A 6,000-nucleotide genomic window follows, 5' to 3' on the forward strand; every position below is an offset into this window, starting at 1 on the left:
ATTTGATTCGTCAGGAGGTTCTGCTTTCGGTGGTGATGGTTTCGGTGATGCAGGAGGCGCTTCTGCTGGATTTCCTAGTGGCCCCTTGGCTAGAGCCGCCGGTGATGGCCAGCAAAGCAGTTTTGGCACTGGACTTGGAGCTGCTGGAGGATTACCTGGACAAAACAGTGGTTATGCTACCAGTCTTGAATCAACTGAAATTGGCTATTCTGCTGGAGGACAAACAGGGGATCAAACTGGACAAGTTGTTGATCAAGACTCACAAGAAATAGAATTACATGATCTTTCTCGAGAAGTTAATGAAAGTAGACCCCGAGTAAAGAGATGGTAAGGACTGAGTATAATATATTGATAATAATTTCATTTAGCAAAAGGAAACATCTTAGAAACTCAGAAATAAGGTAAATTTTGCCATTATAAAAAGAGTAGTTTCTAGAGGGATATATATATATATATATATATATATATATATATATATATATATATATATATATATATATATATATATATATATATATATATATATATACATATATATATAATATATATATATATGTATATATATATATATATATATATGTATATATATATATATATATATATATATATATATATATATATATATATATATATATATATATATAATCATCTCCTCCTACGCCTATTGACGCAGGGCCACGGTGAGATTACGCCAGTCATCTCTGTCTTGAGCTTCTAATGTCATTTGATATATATATATATATATATATATATATATATATATATATATATATATATATATATATATATATATATATATATATATATATATATATATATATAAAGATATATATACACATTTAATGTGTGTGTGCGTGTCTATATCTGTCTTTTATGTCTGAACAATCAAAGCTTGAAGAAGCAAACAAGATTTGTTTCTAAAGATGAAGATCACATATTTTTGGCATATTGCTAGATAAAACTTATGATATTAGGAGAGAGAGAGAGAGAGAGAGAGAGAGAGAGAGAGAGAGAGAGAGAGAGAGAGAGAGAGAGAGAGAGAGAGAGAGAGAGAGAGAGATGACCGATATTATGTCAAAAAAGTAATCCGATATTCGAACATTCTCGCTGTACTTTCTAGCCTGTTGTAGTACTGAATTGCTTTAAACTTACAGCTGTCAAAAATGGTGCGCTAATTGAAACCCCGATGTAGGAGCCGATGTAGCCCCAGGACTTGTGCAGAAGAGCGAGTTACTGGAAACAGTACATATAGTGAGGATAGTGATGGACTCCCCAGGAAGCCGGATGTAACCAGGATGCTCCCACTATAAACCACTAGTCTCTGGAGACTAATTCACTAAAAAAAAAAAAAAAAAAAAAAAAAAAAAAAAAAAAAAAAAGAATACTTATAACGGCAATTATAATAATTAAGATAATAAAGAAATTATCAATGAAGATGATGATTTTGATCATAATGATGATGATTATTATTATTGTTATTATTATTATTATTATTATTATTATTATTGTTGTTTTTTTGTTGTTGTTGTTGTTATCATTATTATTATTGCTGTTATTATTATTATTATTATTATTATTATTATTATTGTGATTATTATTATTATCCTTATCATAATAATAATAATAATAATAATAATAATAATAATTATTATTATCATTATTATTATTATCATCATTATTAGTTTCTTTGGTCGCTGCAACCTCAGCATCTTTGTAAGCTAAGGATGGGGGTTTTAGGGAGCCTATAGGTCTATCTGCTGAGCCATCAGCAGCTATTACCTGGCCCTACTTGGTCCTAGCTTGGGTGGAGAGGGAGCTTGGGCGCTGATCATATATATATATGGTCACTCTCTAGAGCATTGTCCTGTTGATAGGGCTATGCCACTGTCCCTTGCCTCTGCTTTCATGAGCGACCTTTAAACCTTAAATAGTTTTTGTAATTTTTAACACAAAATCCATTAACCTAATGAAGTGATTAAATAGATGTTTATTGGTTATTGCTGGTTGTTTGTCTTTTCCTTTCGAAAATAACAAGGATAAACAGCAAAGGAGAAGTGAGAACTCCTCTGATTTAAAAGTATTATTATTATTATTATTATTATTATTATTATTATTACTTGCTAAGCTAAAACCCTAGTTGGAAAATAAGGATACTATAAGCCCAAGGGCACCAACAAAGAAAATATCTCAGTGAGGAAAGGAAATAACGAAATAAACTAAGAGAGAAATAATGAACAATATAAGATATATTAAAAACATTAACAACATTAAAAAAACATCTTCTAGTTATAGACTATAAAAACTTAAAAAAGGCGAAATAAGATAGAAAAGTGTGCCCGAATGTACCCTCAAGCAAGAGAACTCTACCCCAAGACAGTGGAAGACCATGGTACAGAGGCTATGACACTATCCAAAATTAGAGAACAATGGTTTAATTTTAGAGTGTCCTGTGATGGGCCGAGAAAAGGTTGTGACTGAAAGGCAGGATGAAAGCAACTGAGTAACTTTATTACAGAACATTCGTTTATATATACATAAAGTCCAGGCAAAAAGGGCACAATTTCATGTTCAACTGACACCGCACTGGTTAACAGTTAACGGTGAGAAAAACAGACATGTTATTTCAGGTTCTTATTAGTGCGAGGGGAGAACAAAGATACAAAGGAGACTATATACAAATAAGAGAAATGTCGTTACTGTGTACGATCGTGTGACACACGGTTGGTACATGGCTCCCCCCCTAAAAATGACACACTGTACATTTCTTTGCGGCAGCCCCGAATCTGGAGTCGTAGTAGCAAAACTGCGGCCGATGGGCGGCAGTGAGTGGCTATAGAAGTCGTTGGTTGGGGCACGAGCGAGTGGTGGGCGATGAGTGGCATTGTCGCCGCTCCGGCTCGTCACGGGGTAGGCATGTATGTCCTACGGCATTCACGTCAGCTTTGGTTAATGTTGAATAGGTGTCCTCTTTGTCAGGAGTGGAGGCATTGATGGAGGTCTTGAAGGTCGTGAAGTGGCTGTCCATAAGGGTGTCGACTTTGGTCATCAAGTCTTTTATTGGTAAACTATCGACATCGGGTATGGCAGCGCGTACAGGTTCGGGTAAACGGCATATCCAAAGGGCACGAAGTAGGTTCACCTCACGAGGAGAGCCGTCTGTGGCAAGTTGCAGGCGCGCGATACTGGTCATTTCCCTGAGGGCGAGCGAAACTCTTTGGTCACCCAATGGTTGTTGAGAGAGCTGAAAAAGCTTTGCTATACGGGCGGCTGGCGACGGCGAGTACAGCGGCAGAAGGTATGTTTTGAGGGCGTCATACGCTATTGGGGTGTCTCCTTGTTCACAAAGCCAGTCGGATATTTCCGGGAAGGTGTTCTCAGGTATCGCTGCGAGAACATAATCTGCTTTGGTGGTTGAGCGAGACACGCCCTTGATGCGGAACTGGACTTCTGCATGCTGAAACCAAGCAAACGCCTCTCCGCTGGTGAACGACGAAAGTTTCAATTGGGTGGCGCCAACTTCCGTGGAGTCCGCCATAGTACCAATGACGGAGGGATGGGAGGCGGGAGGAGAGAGTCGACTTCCGGGGTCACCAATGTGACAAGCCGAGAGAAGGTTGTGACTCAAAGGCAAGACTCCAGGCAAAAAGGGCACAAGAGTCATAACAGGCAATTTCATGTTCAACCGACACTGCACCGGTTAACAGTTAACGGTGAGAAAAACAGACATTTTATTTCAGGTCCTTATCAGTGCGAGGGGAGAGCAAAGATACAAAGGAGACTATATACAAAAAAGAGAAATGTTAAATATCTCTGAGAGGTATATTCTAGTAGCAATTTAAATCCAAAGTAGTAACGTCCTGCTCACACTCGTTAGTTTCTTTGGTCGCTGCAACCTCACCATCATCAGCAGCCATTGATTGGCCCTCCCCGGTCCTAGCTTGGGTGGAGTGGTTGCTTGGGCGCTGATCATAAGTATATATGGTCAGTCTCTAGAACATTGTCCTGCTTGATAGGGCAATGTCACTGTCCTTTGCCTCTGCCATTCATGAGCGGCTTTGAAGCTTACAGCAGTAATAATGATAAGTTATTTTATCTCCTTGATAATCCTTTTCCAATAAAATTATTGTTTTTTTTTTTTTTTTTTCAAACGCCACTTTACTTCAATAACACAAAAAAAGAAATCTCTGAAACTTGTCCTTAATATCCGTGTGATATGACTTTGCATTATTTACAAGAAACACGAACACGCACACATCCAAAACCCATTAATTTTGTTCTGTTGCAAAACTAACACGCTTCCCTGTCGTCCCGCAAAACTTAAATAATTTGTGATAAGTTACAGATTTTTTTGTTTTTAAATTGCTGGCATGCTGATTATTGTTTTCAAGATGTTTGTATGTATGTATATATATATATATATATATATATATATATATATATATATATATATATATGTGTGTGTGTGTGTGTGTGTGTGTGTGTGTGTGTATGAATGTATGTATGTATGTATGTATGTATGTATATATATATATATATATATATATATATATATATATATATATACATACATTCATACACACACACACATATATATATATATATATATATATATATATATATATATGTATATATATATGTGTGTGTGTGTATGAATGTATGTATGTATATATATATATATATATATATATATATATATATATATATATATATATATATATATATATATATAACTAATACATAATATCTTGATGTCGGTTGAAAATCAAACACAACGTCTCTCCAGACAAACCGAGTTCTAATTAAGTATGAGGATAAGACGAAAACTACATTCAAGTTTTTCCTTTGATATCGATACATTTCGAACTACTTTTTACGTGATACATCGTCAGGACTACATTAGTATGACGGTGAAATTACACATCAATATAAAGTCTATCGCGTAGTACTTATGATACACCATACACAAATATTTAGAAACACTGAAATTGAAAAATCATTATTGATAAATATTTCTTAAAGATTCACAGAATTTCATGAAATATCGTACAAGCTCCCCACCGTAAATGGAAGTGGCAAGGCATGGATAACCTGGATGGAAGTGCTAAAGGTACTTCATAGCACAGAGAATTAACTTCGGTCAACGCCGCCGTTCTTCATGGCCGATGATGATTATATGGGTTGCAGGGATTTGAGTCCAAATAATGCTTTAATAACATGTTTTTACTGTCATCAATTTTTTTTTATCGTTACAATAATTTTGATTCAACCTTTCTATTTTTTTTCATTTTATTATTATTATTATTATTATTATTATTATTATTATTATTATTATTATTATTATTATTATTACTTGCTAAGCTACAACCCTAGTTGGAAAAGTAGGATGCTATTAGCCCAGGGGCTCCAACAGGGAAAATAGTCCAGTGAGGAAAGGAAAAAAAGAAAAATGAAATATTTCAGGAAGAGTAACAACATTAAAATAAATATCTCCTACATAAACTTGAACAAAACAAGAAGAGGAGAAATTAGATAGAATAGCGTGCCCGAGTGTACCCTCAAGCAAGAGAACTCTAATCCAAGACAGTGGAAGACCATGGTACAGAGGCTATGGCACTACCCAAGACTATTATGTTCGTTTAAATAATATTTTTAAACATAGGTAGGCTTTAAGATACCATGAGGTTGTTAAAAAATGAAAGAAATTTTCTAAGCGAACTTTGGACTGTTTACAATAGTTTCAGCGCCCTCTATTACGCATGACTTCAAGGTTAAATAGAGGACGCCGAGCATCAATGACCAAGGTTACGAAACCTTATATCACTGATGATTGTTGTCGTAAAATAATAAAACGGTAATTTTTATGAGCTCCTTTGGAATTCTAAATCTCAGAGGTTTATTGGTGGTAATAGAAGGGTATGCATTAACTAAATGAAATTGAAGATATAAAATTTTTTTCAATACGTATTTATCTTTAGATTTTTCTTTTTTTTTGCCGGTTGG

At 35.0% G+C, this 6,000-nt stretch overlaps 1 long non-coding RNA gene across 1 annotated transcript; it reads left to right on the plus strand.

The window, feature by feature from the left end:
- The first annotated feature begins 23 nt into the window (after window positions 1-23).
- Window positions 24-1,332, plus strand: LOC137634638 (uncharacterized). Its single transcript, XR_011042547.1, has 2 exons — window positions 24-327; window positions 1,155-1,332. It is a non-coding gene; the product is annotated as an uncharacterized lncRNA (long non-coding RNA).
- The last annotated feature ends 4,668 nt before the right edge of the window (window positions 1,333-6,000 follow it).

This window comes from Palaemon carinicauda, chromosome 45, assembly GCF_036898095.1.
Source record: "Palaemon carinicauda isolate YSFRI2023 chromosome 45, ASM3689809v2, whole genome shotgun sequence".
NCBI lineage: Eukaryota > Metazoa > Arthropoda > Malacostraca > Decapoda > Palaemonidae > Palaemon > Palaemon carinicauda.